Source organism: Gopherus evgoodei, chromosome 19, assembly GCF_007399415.2.
Source record: "Gopherus evgoodei ecotype Sinaloan lineage chromosome 19, rGopEvg1_v1.p, whole genome shotgun sequence".
In the NCBI taxonomy this organism is placed as follows: domain Eukaryota; kingdom Metazoa; phylum Chordata; order Testudines; family Testudinidae; genus Gopherus; species Gopherus evgoodei.
Genome location: NC_044340.1, coordinates 6,957,063 through 6,976,709, shown reverse-complemented (window position 1 = coordinate 6,976,709; position 19,647 = coordinate 6,957,063). Strand labels below are relative to the sequence as shown.

General features: G+C 44.6%; 1 protein-coding gene and 1 long non-coding RNA gene across 3 annotated transcripts in view; both read left to right on the top strand.

The window, feature by feature from the left end:
- Positions 1 to 19,647, top strand: part of KIRREL3 (kirre like nephrin family adhesion molecule 3) — a 723,719-nt gene that overhangs the window by 102,625 nt on the left and 601,447 nt on the right. The window lies entirely within an intron of this gene.
- On the top strand, positions 5,457 to 18,744 carry LOC115637273. Its single transcript, XR_003997222.1, has 3 exons — positions 5,457 to 5,467; positions 15,875 to 15,884; positions 18,670 to 18,744. It is a non-coding gene; the product is annotated as an uncharacterized LOC115637273 (long non-coding RNA).

The window sequence follows — 19,647 nt, the reverse complement described above, 5'->3', positions numbered from 1 at the left end:
TCAGGCCCTAATGGCAGCAGATTGGTGAGATATCCTGCATGGTCTGCAGAGAGCAAGTGGGCAAAGGAGAAATTAATAGCCCATCCAACTTTGCCTACTAACCTTCCTGTTAACAGAGTCCCTCTGTACACTGATATGTCTGGTTTATTCTGCTTATTGCCAGCCGATTCCATTTGGATTAATGAAAGAAATCTCTCTCCTATTAGGTACATTACAGCGATAAAGCGCCTGGGGAAAGGGAAGCCGTCTGCTTGTCAGTTGCCCGCGTATTGGCTGTCAGTTGCGCCATCAAGCCTGGTTGCTTATTTGCTATTTTATTTTCAGCTGTGATTGACATCTGGAAGGCTCTGACATTCTCGGCACAAACATACAGCCTGTTATTATGCTTGCATTAACATTTTAATAAACACACAGTGCAGCATTGAAAAAGTAATGACATGTCATCACATCATTGCCTCATCAAGGAAAACTTTACTGTGTAATTGCACCGTGATTTACCCAGGTACAATGCACATCTCTAGACCAATGGTTTCTTTCTCTCTTGAAAAGTTTACACTTGCTCTTAAAGATGCACAAGATCCTTTCCCCATGGGGCTTTCTTGGGATGAAATAAAGTTGGCAATGTAATTTAGCTTTCCATAAATATGCTTGGATATTGGAGTGAAGTACGTTTTGCATAATCGTTATTTAATGCTCAGTGTAAATATGCTGTGCATTATATTGGCTAAGCTATCAAGCAACGTTTCTGATGACTAGAAAAAATAGGATATTGTTAAATCGGGTTTCAGCTTTAACAGAAGGGCCCTTTTGCACTTATATTGATATCAGTGCTTTTCATAATGACATCTAATTTTACAATAAAGAGAGCTGAGCTGAAGTGCCTCACTGCAGTCTCTAAAATATCAGCTATTTCCTTGCTTGTAAAGGACTCTTCAGATGTGGCACTGAAAGAGGTATTATACAGCAGAATACAAATAATTCCAAATGTTTTTTTTCCTTCAGAGCCAAGTATGGGGGAGGGGGGATCTCACTGATCATCAGTCAATAGGCCTTGCAAGACAGGTCTTGAAAGACTTGAATAAGAGGTAGAAAAAATTTATATATATAATGGTAAGGATGGATACAAGTGGTCAATTAAACGATTGCTTTAATATTACCAATGCTGGTCTCTCAGGTTATCAAAGATGCCAGCCAAGTATGCCACATCCCTGGCTGGCTCACCTAGAGAGTAAGAACCTGCAACCAACTACCCCTATCACTTTAGCTTATGTGGTATGTGCCCACACTTTGGAATTGTGGGGTATAGGTTCTGTCCCCACTAGTGGGCACTGATGAGAGAAGGGGTGTTTAATGTTGGTGGCTTTTGCCAACATGCATAGAATTGAACGGAACACCAAATCCATAGTGGAAAAGTTTTTTATCCCATAGAACTGGCTGAATGTTGCAAAAAACAACTTGTGAACATTTTTCACCAGTAAATGTAGTATCTGTATGGTTGTGATATTTAGAGTTCGTCTGTCGTTTGCCTGGTCGGGGAATAGGTGGTGGAAATGTGCACAAATCACATGAAGCATCCCAGCTTGGGGTTTGAGGGATCGTTAATCATCTCTAAATTCAGACCCAAAAGCGTATCATTCAGTAGTCACAAATGTCCTCTTTGAAAATGTCAGATGTCCAATCTGGGAGCAAAAAGCTATACTATATGACTTTAGGTGACCAGTCGCATGCCACAAAGAATTGAAAGGAAGAGTTTGTCTACACGCTTATAGGCTGAAAATTGTTCCATCCAGACCAGTTCTTGAGTCCTGCCAGAACACTCCAGGATGCTGTGCTGGCACTTCTCTGGGGAGCTGGAACAGCATCCTCTGGCACTTCTGCAGCATAGTGTTCATCCATTAATCCAGACTATTTAATGTGTCCTTGTGAATGGGAAAATGTTCAGGGCTGGTTTTCATGTGATTCACAACAGCTCCATTTACCAGGGCTTGTCAGCAGGGACTTGGAACATAAAGTCTGCACCCTCCATTGCCATGAGGTGGGTGTCCTCTTTCTTCTGTAAAGGTGGAGCGTACAATGGAGAAGGACCAAGCCAGTGTTAACGGCCATCGCTTCCCATTTTCCATTTTCTGCCTTTCAATAGGATTTTGTTCTTCAAGTAGGCAAGCTTCTGCCAAATTCCCCAGGATATATCCTCTCCCCTCCTTACAGAATGGCTTAGTGCAAAGAGTTGCATGGGGAATGATGGGAAACCTTCCTGGCCCTTCCCCCCAGCCCAGTGTTAGTCCAGGGTAGTGGAGGTGCTAACATGGTAGGCTGCCATGCTCCATGGGGTGAAATGGCTACATTTGTTCCTCTGTCCAGCCTCACAAGCCTAGCTGCAGAGACATGCTGGCAGCTCCCACAGAGCTGGGGTTATGGGCTGTCTGATGAGACTCCCGTTCCTGCATTGCAGAACCACAGCAGCTCCAGTGCCTTTCAGTTGTCCCAGTCCAAGCACATCCATTCACTTTCCCTGTCCCAGCTGGGCAGCCCCCTTTGTACAAAGCCCTGAATTTGCCATGCTGGGGTTATTCCATGGGTTTATCAAGGGATCAGTGCTGGCTGGATTAAGCAGCCCCATGTGTGATACTGTTAGGAGTGTGGCGAGATGAATGCTGCTGACCTTGTTCAGATGGTGACTTCAATAATAAGAAGCATTAAAGATGGACAGGGTGGCATGTATTTCCAAGTGTGTTTAATGGTTTGATAATGTGATGTTAATGTATATTAATCCTCTAAGGAGATTGGTATTAGGTCAGCTTTAACACTGGACTGAACAAATATATTAACAGGATGTACTCTGGCTCGTACACAGAACATCTGTATTCAACATCTGTATTATTATGATTATAGGCTTGTGTCCTATATACAGAAATTAGATCTGGTATTCTACCTTTAGAGCAGCTGGGATACATTAATTCCCCCGGACATGCGCCAGTGACAAAGTGAAGGACTCCAGGGCCAATCCTGTATGAGGCTGAGCTCAAAAGAGTTGAAGAGGGGAGAGCACTGCCCAGGAAGGCCAAGCAGTGCCCTGTATCAGACCCTCTCTTATGATTGCCATTTGGGACAAAGCTGACCTGGCTCTGTCACTGAAAAAGGTCATTAGTGCTGGGTGGGGAAATAAAGGCACGGTAATTATGACGCATAGACTTTTTTTCCAGTGTCTCATTTAACCTTCTGCTTTCTCTTCTTTCATGGAGGACAACTTTCTGGGCTTTAGCTCTTTATGTCCATCTGAGAAAGAGAGAACAAACTCTATCTGACTTGATATAAGAGCAGTGAGTGAAAACATCTCCATGCCAGGGTTCTTTGATGCAAAGCTTCCAAGTCGCCTCCTAGAAATGATGTGATGCATCCTACCTGGGAGCATAGAGTTTTAGGATGCATTTTAGCAAGGCCTCAGTCATGTAGCTGGCTCCCTGAAGAATACCCCTGCACCTGGGTACAAACTTCAAAGGGCATATCACTACTTGCAGGATCGGAGCCTAGTCTGCACATACCTGCTAATCCTGGGGTTAAATAGCCCTGACATCATTTATCCCACTGCAGCCATTTACTGGGTCACAGCAGGTACAAGATTTCCCTTTGTCTTTTCATTGTCTCATGCCTTACATTTAAATATGGGTTTCTGTGAAAGCTTTATAGAGTCGCAACACTGGACAGAAATAAATGGTTTAAAATGCTTTTGTCATGCTCTTTCATCCTCTTTGATTTTTTTCATCTTTCTTACAAAAGAGAGGGGTTTTTTGACTTTTTTAAACACGTTTTTCAGTAATAAAAGAGCGAACAGTTCTCCCCTCCTGGAGAAATAGTAACGCAGCTAGATTAACAACAGAATTTGTTAGGGAGATTTCATTTTTTGCAGGGAAGTGAGTGGTGGAGGAGAAGTAGCTACCTGGTAGAATGAAAAAGCCCGCATGGTGGGTTCAGGCCTCTTGGGTTCTGTTGCTGACTCTGCCACTAACTCTTTCTGACCTTGAACAGTTGACTACTCTGCTCTACCTGTTTCTCCATCTGTAAAAGAAATTTATTGATACTCCCCTACTTTGGTAAAGCTCCTAGAAGGTGTGAATCAGATGCCAACAGGAATCTGGTATATATTCTATCTGTGAAGGCTGTGGAAAGCAGCCATTTCAGATCAGTGTGTCAGGTGAAGGCAGGTGGTTCTGCCTTGTTTCACACATCCCCCAAAGGTTCAGCCCATCCTTTTTGGTTTGCAAAGTTGTGCTGAAATGCTCTCAAGCGCAGGCTCTTTCATGAGATTCCTCATCAGGTCAGAGTGATAGTCATGGTATTGATGCCTCTTTCACATCCGGTCCCAGGCAAGGGACTCAGAATCACAGAGACTCTCTAATACACACAACTCCGCAAAAGGCCCCTGATTTGGTCTGAGTTTGGGGTGAAGACTCAAGGACAGGGGACAGGGTTCCATTGCACCCTAGTGCACTCACTTGGGTTTAACTTCAGTTTTGCTGAGGTCCTTTTTAATAATTTTATTTATTTATTTATTTGTTTATGGTGCACACATTCCTGTGCCTGATTGACACCTCTTGACTGTCTCTTGTTCTGAACATCTGCAGCAGCTTCCTATTTAGTGCACTAGTTCTACTCTTATTGGCCTTTTGCTAACTTTTTTTTCCTCCCCCTTTGTGGACCAAAATGCCCTTGTTGGCCATGGTAACCTCTCCCTTTTATTTATCCTCACACCTTGTAATTTTGCCTAGTACCAGCTTAATTAATCCCTTGGTGATCCTCTGAATCCTGCCTATGTGAGACACAAAAGAATTAAATCAGACAGATGTTTAAAGGCTTTACCCTGCCTCTGCAGTTGATGCATGGTGAGCAGTTCCTGTTGCAGCAAGGAGTCAGTTTGATGAACAGAGGGATCTCTTCTAACTTGAGCAGGGAATAGGTTCTCTGGCAGTCCATAGCAAAAGCACTCAGCCTATGTTCTTGTTAAGCCATCTCATGTTGCATACATCCTGCAGGACTCCTATTTTCCTCGTGGTTTCTGCTCCTTACCCGCCACTGATGTTCTGTGTGACCTTGGGCACACCACTTCACAGCTCTGCGTTGCCTCTTTTGCCATGGGGATCTACCTGATATTTTAAATTCAACCTGTTGGTTGTATTTCAAGCATTGATATGGCAGAGCAGAGACTCCCATGCATCCCCAGCGGAACAATTGGGACTTTTTAGGGCCGTCTAGTATTGCAGAAGATGTCTGTGTTCCAGGTATACCTAATACACTAGATAGTATGGCCCTTCAAGGATACACCTCACACATCACGGGGCAGGGCAGGCACCCATATACTATGCACACCAAACCTAGGGCAAAAGGAGGCTGGAGGAGCCCATCTGCTGGTTTTATCGGCTCTGTTGGATGGGATGGGAGATCTCTCTCTCCCAGACGTACTGGGTGACAGGTAAATTTTATCTGAAGAGCTGAGCTGTTGAACAGAAGACATGGCTTATTCCACTTTAATATCCATTTTGCAAGGTCAGACCCAGAGCATCACGTTTGCAAAGTCCCTCCCCTAAATTCAACCAATGCTACCCACGCTAATGGGGTGACTCTGTCACCTTCTAGTAGCTGCACCATGGATGGAGATGTATGAGTTTGCTACTGGCTGTGAGCTAATGGATCTGGTCTTCTAATACCAGTAGTAGACACGCATGAGCTGTAGAGGTTCTAGGTTCAATCCCCACAGGTAGCCCGTGTTTGTTGCAAGTGGTGATCTGTATAGGATTGGAATGCCTGAAGATCCAGATCAGCTTCCCAGCTTAGAGGGAGCATGCAACCTCCTGTTCGTCTATTTGCAGTTTTATATGGCAGCTAAGCTACCACACCTGTCCTTTTGGTAAAGCACTAGCAACTGACTCTGTTAGACCCCAATGACACATTCAGTGCCTGCAGACAGCCCTAGCAGAGACATGATTACCACTGTCATGTGAATCTCCTTCCACCTGTCACTGGGGCAACCGTCAATTTAACTTCAGTATCTCCTCCTATCCCTTCCCTATGTACCAAGGCCTCCTAGCCCTCCCACTCTTTATAATGGCCTGCAGTGTAGGGTGCAGAGTGCCCTGTGAAAATAGCATTCCACCACATCCCAGGTGCTTCATTAATAACCACATTACATTATGATGTTTTCCCCTTGTATCATTCTATAGATCATTTTTATTATGTAGATACAAACCCTCTGATATTGTAATTGTGAAGTACACATTATGAAGACAAATGCATTAGGTTTAATGAAAATGGATTGCCAATAAAGGCTGAAATACTGGAAAGCATTTCTTAGCTTTAACCCTCATAGAACATGCTGTCAGACTGAGCGCTCAGCAGAAAAGACCCTTGGACATAAATAGTATATTTCTGATCTGTTTTTGATAAATCCTTTGGTAGTAGCTTAATAATCTGATAGAAGAAAAAGCGTTGCATCTAATATCTTACTGTGAATTGCACGCTGATCCCAAGAAAGAGACAAAGACAAAGAAGGAGTATAGCATGCATTGGATAGTATTGCACTTAACATTCCTGCTGATGTGTGGAGCAGGAATATTATTGTGATGGCATTTAGTGTTATTCCATTCGATGGTGCTCCCCCTCTGTCATCTGGTGGGATTTTGTCTTTCCAGGACTGTGCTCACTTTACAGATGCCAGAGTCCCTGGCTTTCTGTAGATGAAGTTCAATACTGTTTGCTTGTAGAGAAGCATCTCGCCAAAGAACTTTAGAGCACCTTGCAAGCCATTAATGTATCCTCTGCAGCCCTGGGGGGAAGGCAACTACTATTCCACCCGCTTTGCACATGAAAAATTGAAGCACAGAAGGGATTCAAGCGAGGCAACATAAATCCCTAGATTGTAAGGCCAAAAGGGACCATTGTGGTCATCTGGTCTGTCTGCTGCTGAACACAGACCAGAGACTTCACCCACTCGTTCCTGGGAATAGGACCACAGGATGTTAACACCCAGTGGCTCGCTCAACACTCCCTCTCATTCTTCAACCCTTGGATTTGCCAAGGTTCCTAGTTAAGAGAGTTGTTTCTGAAGACAGAGAAGATATGCACACACACATATCTCTGGGACAATCAGTGTTACCCTGTAACTGGCAAAGCTAAGCCAGGTTGGAGTACCAGCCAAGGGATTCTTTGGTGAGCTAACAGATAGAGGGAGCCCTTTCCACACCTGATGTGAGAGCAGATTTCATCAGCTCAGTTTTGTTTTCCACCTGGCATAGACTCGAAAATGTCTTGATTTCTGTCCCAGCACTTTTCCCCATAGACTCTTGACATCTTTGTTTCTGGTGACTTAGAATGCCTCCTTGCTATGGCTGCTGACACCTGGTGAAGGGACACATGCATTCCCTCCCTGTCTGTTGGAAACAGCTTCACATCTCATACTGTGTTAGATGGTGTGAAGCAAGATAGAGGCAAGAATCACAGGTCAGCCACCAACCTCTGATCCATGTAATCAGGGGTGAGCCGTGAAAGAAAGGAAGGATGGTTCCCTGACTTGGATACTAACTTTGGACCTAAGTTTAAACCAAAAGAGGCAAGGGATATGCTTCTATCCTTGGCTTTGCTACAGATTCACTGTGTGATTGTAGACAACTCATCTTGCCACGCTGTGCCTCAGTTTCCCTTTCTATTAAATGGGGATAATACTTCCCTGCTGAAGAGGTATCCATTGGAAGGAAGGGACTTTAAAAATTTTAAAGTATTTTATTATTTATTATTGATACTTTGACTCCTGTCCCTTCCAGAAGCTTGGAAAACATTGATTTAAATGGGTGCAGGGACCTGTCTTTTTGTTTTATTTGTACAGTGCTTAACACAATGAAGTCCTGGTCCATGGCTAGGGCTCCTGGGCATTTCCACAATACAGTGAATAAAATAATAATAATAATAATAATAATAAAATAATTAATAAACTGGAGAAAGGGTTTTCTTACACTTTTTTCAGACTTCAAAAATAAAAACATTGACTTGAACGTGGCAATCAGGTAATGATGTATTTTCTGTACTCAAAGAACCATCCTTTCAATGAGGGGGAAAAAATAAGCCTTGTCTTCATGTGTACGTGTGAGCAGGAGAGCACAGTGTGTGTGCCTCTTCTATAACATGCTCCATTAGTTCTGCCTTTCAGTGTTGGTAGCTACCCTTACAGGGACTCCTTAGACATTTAAGTGGTAGCATTCTGTGTTGTGGTGCTGAAGGTTCTGGGTTGAAACTTTGCAAATGACCCATAGGGGCTTGTTACTATGGCAGGCTCAGATTAGGGCCTGTGATGGTGCTTCTTGAACAATGGTTGGGAGGAGAAGGTACTGATTAAACTTCTGCAAGTTCTGATTTCTCTCATCCCTTTCTTTCTAACATTTTAGCACACTGGAAAAGAGAACACCATTTTCCACACACCAATTACATAAAAATTGCTCTCACTTAAATATTGCATCAGGAGCTTTTGAATAAGAAGAAAAATATATAGGGAGTAACATTAATTTAGCTTACCTTCCTACAGGTTTTGGGAAAGAAACCCATCTGAAATTAGCTTGTTCAGTAAACATCCCTCCACAATCTGTTTGTTTGATCTATCAGCCGAGTCACCTGGAAAGCTGAATGTCTTGTTTGGCCTGTTTTTGACTTCTTATTCTTTTCTCTCTTTCCACCTTTTTTTATTTCAGGGCTGTGTTATATGAATATCCTTGGCTTAATTTGCATTGCATTAAAGTAAAACATTTTAAATTTCTTCACAGCAGAAGTAAATCTGACAGACTTTATGAAGCCATTATACCTGTAGATATTTTACTATTTTAAAAAACATTCTTGTCAAACTATCTTAATTATATTATTATATGTACTTTTGAACTCTGTATATGCTCGTTAGTGATATATTCTCCTTTTGACAGTGCAGTTCTAAAAAGCTACAATTTATTTCAAAATTGTGTGGCTTAACAAAGATGTATCTCTTGTGGATTCAGTGGAAATGTATTAATTCACTGTTTTGGAATGCTTATTCATTGACAAAGCTTTCTAGCTTTAATTTTCTAGCCAGGTGATTATTAGGCAGGATGCTTACATGCGCTGAAAGGAGGCATTCCTGGGCTGATTTGGGTTGCAGTTGAGAACAACTGGAGAGGGGTGATTACCCTATATGCAGGGTAATTAAGACTGTTATGCTGATATACAGGAAGTTCACCTTTTACTTTTTGCAGCATTCATCTCATTTCTACTAACACCTCCTCTGTGTAGCCCACTTAAGATCACCCAACAGAGCTTAATCCTACAGTCAGGAAGGTCTCAATTAGCACAGCACTTAAGCACATGCTTAAACAAAGCTTGTTTAGTTGCTGAAGTTAGTTTGGGAGCTGGGGCATGTCACTTAGCCTCTCTGTGCCTCACTTCCCCATCTGTACAATGGGGATAAGAACACTGCCCTGCCTCACAGGTTGTTGTGTAAGAGCCCAAGTTAACTCTGCACTGAAGCCAGACTGTAATGGGGTACCTCTCAATGCTAGGTCATCTCTTCCTGTCTGCTCTGGGGATCAGTAATTCCAGGTCCAGCACCACCTTCTGTCACTCATTCGTGGACCCTGCCATCTCTTTCTCTGCAAGTCAAGTGCTCTTTCTTCGTGGCTGGGGCCTCTGGCTACGTCACTATGTGTTTTCCCCTTCCAGGAGTATCAAAGGCTCTCCATACAAACTGTCTCCAAAAGCCTTCCCATTCACTGCTCAGACTGTGCCACTTTCCCAGTGGCTAGTAGGGAAACCTTGGCCTGCTCAGGTTCCAGCTTAGGGGCCCTCAGCTCAGCAGCCAAGGTCTGCAACATGCCATCTTGCTTCTGTTTCCCTGAGCCTTTTCCTACTCCACCTCTCTCAGGCCTTTGGGACAAGCCCCTCCTTTAGAGACTGGTCTACTCTCTCATGGGGTTTCCTTCCTTCCTTCCTTCCTTCCCTCTCTCTCTCTCACTAATATCCAGTGAGTGGCTACAGACTCCCTCACTGCAGCCCTCGTCTGCTGCCAGCTTCCTGGTTTTATACTAGCCCTGCCTGTTCCTTCTCTGCTGGGCTCCATCATCAGTCTGGAGTTATTTCAACTGCCTAATTCCCCTTAAGTATGACCTGTCTTGATGATTACCTGTTGGATCACTTGATGATTACCTGTTCTGTTCATTCTCTCTGAAGCACCTGGTGTTGGCCACTGTTGGAAGACAGGATACTGGGCTAGGTGGACCATTAGTCTGACCGGGTATGGTTATTCTTACATTTTCTGTTTTTTTGTTCAGTGTTCTTAATTGGCCTCTTCTCAGCCTCATTAACCTTTCCCAGGATAGTGTGGGGTGAACACCCTAGCACACAGACCCTAAGAAGAAGAGTGAAGCCACCAGCTCATTTCCCATAGTGTTTTGTTGCTAAGTAGCCATTGGTGTTAACAACACCTAGTCCCTACTGGCCATCTGGTTTGAACCAATGACCTGGAAGTAAAAAAGGCTTATCTGTTCTTCGCTTTCGAATTTTCCATGGACTCTGGAATTGGAAGGCAACTCTGAAGCCAAGGTTTTGTGCCAATGCTGGCTATAGCAGTGTCTCCTAGGATTTGCCCAGCCCTTTTCCTCCTGTTTAACAGCAAGAGATGTATGGATAAGCAATAGTTTTTATATGCTCATTAAATTGCCAGCAGCTTCCTGGATGATGGGTTCCAATAGATGGAAGGCTGTTAGCTAAACTGTTAGTAAGGTGAAGCAAACATCTGTCTGCTCGATTGTTGGCTTGCCCGTGCTGGCATGTGTGGCTCTTTGGGGTTCCAGAAGACATTCAGCGTATAGGACACAGAACTGAAATGAGCTGAAGCTGTTTTATATGAACCTCACGCCTCAGCTAGCGTTTCCAGCAAGTTGTTTTCTTCCTATAAAAAGAGCCATAACATTGTTGAATTTCCTTGGATGAAGGAAGCCTACAAATGGGGGACTGGATGGGGAATTGAGACAGGGAGGATGAAATTTTCTCTTCTTGGTTGGCAGTGACTGAAGGCAATTCTCGAAGTATAGTTACAGTGGGTGACCCTTTCAAAAGTGCCTAAGGTCCACACAGGGACACGCGGGAAAATGAATCTGAATTAACGAAAATGGTATATATAAAAGTGGCTAAGTTGATCTGCATTAAAACTCTGTTGGGACACTCATTAAGAATTTAAGTTGCCTTATTCAGTTTAGTTTAATTCAGTTTGGGACGGTCTACACAATTAGACCACAAACTGGGTGTGAATCTGTCCCACACTCGTCTGCTGCAATCTGACTCTCCCTGTGCACCCTGCTGACCTGTGTTAGCTGTTTGTTAGACTGCTTTAATCTAGTCCACTAGCTCCTGTAGACAAGCCTAAAGTGAACTAAGCTAATTTAATTCTGAATAAATTTGCCCACACAGGGGTTTAATGCAGTTCAGTTGATCTACTTCAATTTCACACATCTTCTGTTAATTCAGATTAATTTTCCTGAGTGTCCCTGTTTAGACAAGCCATCAGTGATTTAGGAGCTTGTCTCTTTCCAAAGTGATTTAGGCATGTAAGAGCCTATGTCTTATTGAAACTCACTGAGACGTAGGCTTCTAAGAACAAGATCTTCAAGAGGACTTATCACTCAGGCACCACAATAAGTGGCCCAATTCTCAAAAAAGCTAAGCATGTTGGGTTGTGAGCTCTTTTGAAAATCTGGCCACAGTGCCCCATTTTTTATTTTTTTTATTTTTTTTTTTGAAAATGGGACTTTGATTCCTCATTTAGGCGTTTTTCAAATTTTTCCCCAGAACCTTGTTTGCTACTCTGATTTAGGTATAGGATATTGGTAGAAGGGACATGGTGTGTGGGCCATTGAAGTAGTTTAACTATGATTTCTTGGTTAGTGAAATAGTTTTGGGACAGAGGGTGGTGCAGTGCACTGGGACATTGGAGATGAGGTTCCTACTCCTGGCTCTGCTGTTGACTCAGTGTGGGGTAATGAGCAAATTGTGTCAGGCCACATTTTCAGAAGTGACTCCCAACTTTGGGCACCCAGCCTGAGAAACCTTGCGCTTTATCTGCAGAGGTTGACATCCTTTGAAGTTGTGGGTTCTCAGCGCCTGTGGGAACCTGCCTCTCCATGCCTACATCTGGACAACAAGAAATGGAGGCACACAAAATTAGAGGCCACTTTTGAAAATGGACATCTTCCTCTCTCTCTGCCTTAGTTTCACCATCTATAAAATGGTGATGATGGTACTGACCCACTTTTAATGAAGAATAATATTTGGACGAAGGGCTGGTCTGCTCACAATTGCCCCATTTTCACTACAGGTGTCAGGTTGCACCAAATTGGTTAAATCAGCGCCACGTTGGGTGTGGCCACTTGACATCAGTTTAAACCTGACTCATATTTGGTTTACATTCACCAGTGCAAGGCAGTTTACAATAACATAAGAGGGTCCAAGTGCAAAGTTGCACTGGCTAAACTGGCACACCTCTCTGTGTAGGCCAGGCCTATGTATTAATAATTCAAGTAGGGCATCAGGAAAGTTTAGGAATGGTAGATAGAGCCTTCTAACTGCAACAAAAGATATCAGGCCAGATCTTTAGCTGGTATAAGTGGACGCAGTTGTATTGACTCTGGTAGAGCTGCTCCAGTTTACACTAGTTAAGGATCCAGTCCATGGTTTTCCTTCCCTTTTTAGTGCTGAAGATCTGCAGCTTCTGTGCTGTCACTTCAAGTTGGGATGTGGCTGGGAAACCCAGGCCCAAGATGCCTGACTCTCCAGGAAACAACAACTCATGCAGATGTATGTAAATGAAAATGTATGATTGTAAATGATGTATGAAATGGAAAATCCCTGGGAGCAGGTAGAGGCTCTACAGTGCACTGGGAAGTCTCTCTTCTGGACTCTAATGATACAGCCTGGAAAGCTCAGAGGTCAGAAACCTTCGACTCCCAAAGATGAAAATCACCATCATCTCATTTTTTCCTTTCTTAGTTCCCTAGGGTTCTCCCTTAACCCGCTCCCCACCCCTCCTCAACTCAAGCTGACACATTTGAGTCAAAGAAACATTTCATACACAGTCAATAGTTCCAGATAAAGAAAAAAAATAATCAGGGATTCCATCAAAGCCTAAGTCTTTTGTGCTTATAACACTTTGTCCTGCAATCGTTTCCTAACTCCCAAGCAAAGAGTTTATGCTTGGATTGGAGACCTTCATGGACTCCTCTGCAGGGGTGGTTGAGGTACTTGTTCCTGTGTCTGGAATGAAGCAATGTTTTGGCCCAATTCCAACTCAGAATGCAATTACATTCTATCTCCATGCATTTCCAATGGGAAAAAAAATAATCTTCCTCACTTCTTGTCTTCAGCTGTTTGGTGTTTCTGTATGCTCTTAAACCACTGCTGGGCTTTCCCCCAGAGCTGACTCCATGTCACTTGCTGGTGAAATTATTTTTACATGTCTCTTATGTATCAGAGCTTTGAGATTTCTGAATAGAAGGAGCTAGGGGAGTGAAAATGGGAAAGATGAAAGGAATCTGCTAAGTACAAATGCCTTATTCCCAATATCAGTTCTAGGCCTGCAAGTTCTTCACAATAAAATGTACTCTGTACATTCTTTCAGCTGAGAATACACACGAAAACTGAGTAAATGACTCTCCTGTCAATTGCTGAGGCCTGGAATCTATCATCATCCCCATTTTACAGAAGGGGAGACTAATGTACGGAGGGGCTAAGGTGACTTGCCCCAGGTCACAGAGGAAACGTATGACAGAGGCAGGAGCAGAGCCCAGATCTCTTTGTTGTGACTTCCCTAGAAAAAGGGATTGAACCTGTGACCTCCAGAGCTAAATCTACTACCAGAATCAGAAACTGCTGTCTGCGCTTTAACCACTAGAGCGGTAAAAGTGGCACAGTGAGTTGGTATGGGTTATACATGTCTTCCACCCCACCCCCAAGTCAGGAAAGCTTGACCTGCACAGCCAACCTGGGTTATGCCTTGACTGCCAACAGTGCCATAGCCCTAAGATCAGCCTTTCTTGCATAACCACGAGAAGTTACTACCCTGAAGTGTTGGAGAAGGACTTTTTTCCCTTCACAACATCACCCCATACAAGTAGGCGGTGGTACCATGGGCTGGAGGAAAGCTAAAGTTTTCACTAGAAGCATGAGTAACTGGCAATGCCTGGGGTTCAGCAACGTGCAGAGATAAAACAACCTGCATGTTTCACACTTCTTGGTAAAGCCCTGATTACTGTGGGCTTGGGTCACCCATAGCCTGAGAGCCTGCTTAGTCTTCAAATGCTTTTTGGCAGATGGGTTTTTGGTCTTGGCTGATAAGACAATTATCCAAGTTCTCAGGACTTGTAGTCTGCACTCGATGTTCTTCATTCTTTGTCTGTTGCTTCACTTGTTCTATATCAGGGGTCAGCAACCTTTCAGAAGTGGTGTGCCGAGTCTTCGTTTATTCACTTTAATTTAAGGTTTCGCTTGCCAATAATACATTTTAAACCTTTTTAGAAGGTCTCTTTCTATAAGTCTATAATATATAACTAAACTATCATTGTATGTAAAGTAAATAAGGTTTCAGAATGTTTAAGAAGCCTCATTTAAAATTAAATTATAATGCAGAGCCCCCTGGACTGGTGGCCAGGACCTGGGCAGTGTGAGTGCCACTGAAAATCAGCTCCCGTGCCGCCTTCGGCACCCGTGCCATAGGTTGCCTACCCCGTTCTATATTCAACGTGATATTTGGGATCTTGCTCCCAGTTCTTCCATTCTACACGCATGCTTGGGGTAACAGCCGCTCCCTGGTGTTGGCTCAGCTTTGGTGCGTGGGATGAAATCCAGGTCCCATTGAAGCCAAAGACAAAACTCCCATTGACTTCGATATACAAGGGTTTCACCTGTTGATTTTCCTGTGCTTTATTGTGCATCGCGTCCACTGGAGCCATTCTTTGCTATTATTGGAGAGCAACATGGGGAAGGTTAAAGAAAGAGTGAGGTGAGTGGGGGGAAATTTGGAGAGCAGAATCAAACTAAGTGTCCGGTAAGTTGCATGTATTGAGATGTAGGGTTCCACACAGGTTTGGGAGATCATGGCAGGCTACTCTCTGGCTATGCAAATAGATTTTGCCACACAGCCCTGTGAGCTGTAGTAACCACCATTCACTGCCAGTGCATAAGGCATAGGCAGCACAGACTGTAACAATATGCAGTGAGCAAAATTAGACCTCCAAGGTGGTGGAGTTCAGTAGGCCACAATACTTGTTTATCTATGGTCCCCTTTCCACTTGTGACAGAACTGCCTTGGTCTGACTTCTGCCCTTGCATTCCAGGACTTCAGTCAGCGAGCATTAGCCATCTCTCTAGATAGCAAAAACGGACAGGGCTTGAATATTCCTTTGCCAGGATTCAAAGTCTTTGGAGACTGTCTAAAATGTGAGCTGAAACCCAGACATGGCTTAACAACCCAGGAGAAATCCATCTATTTCGGGAGGCAAGTGGAAGGCAGATACTATTGGTTATCTGTCAGTGTGCGTGAGCTGGTAAATGAGAGGTCGTCAATGCCATAAGAGATGTCAGGTTTTATTTCCAGTAAGACTCCGTGGAGCTGGGAAAATCACTCATTAATGCTTTATTGATATTCATTTTACTATTGAAGAGATCTGGGAGTATCCAGGGCAATGCTAATGGGGCCTGCTTAAAATAGCTTCCCGTGTGTATAAGTTCACAGTGCCAGCAGCTCTCCGTAGTCCTGATGGTTCACATCTGACCTTAAGGATCTTAGTGGTGTGGAATTAAGCCAGGTTGTTACCTCATCCAGCCTGAAAATGGTGATCACTTCTGAAAGAAAACTGCTGCTGGGTGACTCGCTCCAGGAATGGCACATCCCCTTTCTCTGTGCTCCATCACTCTGACTAGCTCCCTACCCAGCTATACCTGCTCTCCTGAGGTCTGGACTTTTCATGGGCTCTCTCAATTGTGCCATAGACACATCCACGTGTCTGTGTCTGTGTCGCTCACCCCTTTTCCTCCTGAGTAGTCTCACCAGTCACACCCTGTTGGGAACGAGTAACTTACAGACACACCCCTTACACATACCTTCTCAATGTCATCCAGAGAGTCTAATGGAGCCCAGGTTGGGCTAGCACAGAAGGGACAGGTGAGAGGAGGGCAGCAAGGAAAGCATCTGATAGGAGAGTATAAGACTATTAGCCTCACCTCTCTTTCACAACCTGCAGCTCCTTGCACCTCTGTCTGGCTCCTCAGGGCATAAAGCTTGGTCTAATCTTAAAATTTAGGTCATCATAGCTACCCCATTCGGTTATGTGAAAAAAACCATACCCCTGAGCACCATAGTTAGGCCAACCTAACTCCTGTCTAGACATTACTGGTTCAGTGGAAGAATTTTTCCATCAAGCTAGCTACCATTGCTCAGTGGCCGACAGCACTGAAACTGTGGTGCTGTAGTGCTTGTAGAATGGACATAGCCTGTGTTCCCTCATCTTATTCCCCTTTTCACATGAGAAGATGGGGCTACATAAGCCTAAGGCAGTCTGAGGGTCTCCAACTTATCTCCCCTGACATTACCCCCGAGTTTAGCTCCTGGGCCTTAACCCCTTCCCATTCCTTCTATACGTGATTTAGCTTTAAGCTCATTGGATCAAAGTTATGGCATTACACAGATGTTTGAGTCCTCTCTTTTCCTGTCTCCATAATCCCCAGCCTCTCAGCAATTCTGAGTTGCTCCTCTAATCTTGGCATCATCCCTGCCCCTCTCTGAGATTCTGCCTTGCAAGGGACGATGGTGTCAGGAGCTCTTCCATTTTTGCTCAGCTTCCTTATTTAGAAATCCTCCCCTCTGTTGAGCAACTGAATCTCCATCCTCAAAACCTTACCTGCTGATCTCCTTCCCTCCCTGGCCGTATCTGCCTGATTCTCTCCATGGCACTTTTTACGAAGCCACATGTCACCAATGAGCTAAAAATGCACTTTCTAGCAAAACCTCTTTTATAATAGCTGTATCTGAGTTCCTGTGTGACCCTGGACTTGGCGCTCAGCCTCTCTGTGGCTTGGGTTCCCCATGTATTTAGTGGGGACAATGGTGCCTTTCTCTGGAGTGCCTCAGAATCTTTGGGTGGAAGATGCAGTAGACGCACCAGGTTGCAGTTGAGCTTTGCAGTGTGCGTTCTAATGCTTCTTGCCCCACAGCTCTTGTACAGGCAGCGAAGGGTGGAAGGGAAAGGAGGATGAGTTTTTAGCTCTGATTTTGAAAGGGCTGTTGTGGCATCCATGACATGAAGAGATTACAGAGGCTGTGCCAGGTAGTGTGGGGTGCAGAGGGAAAGGCACTTGCACCAGGTGTGAGCAGACTGCGTGAAGGAGAAATATAATGTGTCCGGTACAGCAGACCAACCTGGTGTCTCAAGCTGGTTAGCAAGCCTGGTGCATGGCTCTGTTTCCTTGTAAGCCAATTGCTGGGGAAGGACTGGACTGGAGCCTACAGCTGAAACTCCAAGATGGGAACGGTCAGAGACAGATGAAGCTCCCAGGAAAGATGGTGCCTCCTGCAGACATTGAGAGTGCAGACGTTGGGAGTTGCCACTCTGCCCCAAAGGAGGTGTGATGCCCGCTGCTGGCTGGTGCTGGAGAAACAGTGGATGGCTTCTCCTCTCTGTACCCCTATAGAGAGTCTGGTGCTGGCAGTGTTGATGGTCACTGCTAGATGCAGTGTGGAGTTGAGTGTTCCTTGCTTTGATCTTTCGCCTTAGGTCCCCATGGGATACATAAGCTATTCAGAGACTCCCAGCCAGGCCATTCAAGTCTGCAGTTGCAGCTAATTTTCCAGTCAGCAACGTCACTGTGTGCTGTATGGCTGCGAGTGCCTGGAGCACTCACCAGAGGGAAAGCCAGTGCCTTCCATCTGAGTAGCACGTCACCGGAGGAAGGCTGTAATCCGCTCCTATAAATAACTCAGTAATTGAGATGGTTTAGGAGATACAGTACCTCCTGGTATTGTGTTTAATAAAGCTCTGCATTTCAGCTGTCATCAGGCAGCCCAATTTCCTGTCTGCAGTTCAGTGGGGAGGCAGTTTATCCCTGAAACACAAGCAGTGCGCCATATCCATCTAGCAGGTCCACCAGTGCATAACACCTCTGCCTTTGCTTTTCTTCCCCTGATTACGCTGATTTTATTTGAGGTCAGAGCCAAGAGATCAAACGATCCAGGAAGTAGGATGGAGCTGGTAGAGTCGCTGAACAGCAGAACCCTAGAACCTCAATTGCAGCTGCTAAAATGGATCCCTTTTGTGATGAGATGGAAAGTGCCTCTGTTAGCAATTTGCAGTGTTGTTGTTGTCGTGTCAGTCCCAGGATATTAGAGAGACAAGGTAGGGGAGTAGGGTGACCAGACAGCAAGTGTGAAAAGTTGGGATGGGGGTGTGGGGGTAACAGGCGGCTATATAAGAAAAAGCCCCAAATATCGGGATTGTCCCTATAAAATTGGGACATCTGGTCATCCTATAGGGGAGGTAATGTCTTTTATTAGATTAACTTCTGTAGGTGAAGAGACAAGTTTTCGAGCTCCACAGAGCTCTCAGACCTTTCCCAGACTTGAAGAAGAGCCTGTGTAAGCTCAAAAGCTTGTCTCCTTCACCTGTGGAGGTTGGTCCAGTACGAGATTTTACCTCACCCGTGTCTTGTTGGTAACAGCATACAACTGTTTAAACCAAGCCACACTGTCGTGCCTGACTCATCATCCCCTACCACCTGTCCTCGTAGCACTAGTAGAGGGGAAAAGTATAACTTCCCTCTCTCCACAAGGGCTAGCAGTGGGGAAACACTTTTGGATTCCTCTGAGCTACCCTTGTATACGTCAGTACTGTAGCAGAAATGGCTGTGGACCACTTCTCGGGGGGGGGTGGAGGCTCTGACACTGGGACTCTTTCCCTCAGAGCATCTTGTATGCACAGCAGCCATTTTTTCCATCCGAAGACTAGGCAGGATTCCCTTTCGAGCTTATGACAAATCTCTTTAAACCTCCAGTAGGAGTTTCTGTAAAGAACTAAGTGCAGTGACTCTCTAGTGATGAGGCAAGAATTCCGCCCTTGGCAAATCAGGGTAGGGTGGCGTGGTGGGAATAGGGGACATCAAAACTCATTGTCAAGAGCAATGAGGAGTCATTTGGACATAATTTTCAATGTAACCATTACAACCACTGGTTACAGCAAGGCACTGAAAGTTAGGACTCCGAATGTCTTTTTCTAGCCCTGCTACTGCCTTGAGCAAGTCTTGGATCTTCTCTGTGCCAGATGTTCCCCATCTTTAACATGAAGGGAATGACACCTACCTAGGAGAGATTCTGTGAGAGTCAGTTCATTAGGTGTTGAGATCCTCAGATGGTCAGTGGGGGTATGTCTACACTGCAGTCAAACACCCATTGTTGGCCTGTGTTATCTGACTTGGACTTGGGCTGTGGGGCTCTAAAATTGCAGGGGAGATATCAGAGCTCTGGGACCCCATGATGGGTGGCAGTTCACAGAGCCTTGATTCCAGCCCAAGCCTGGATGTCTACACTTGCAACTGTATAGCTCCCAA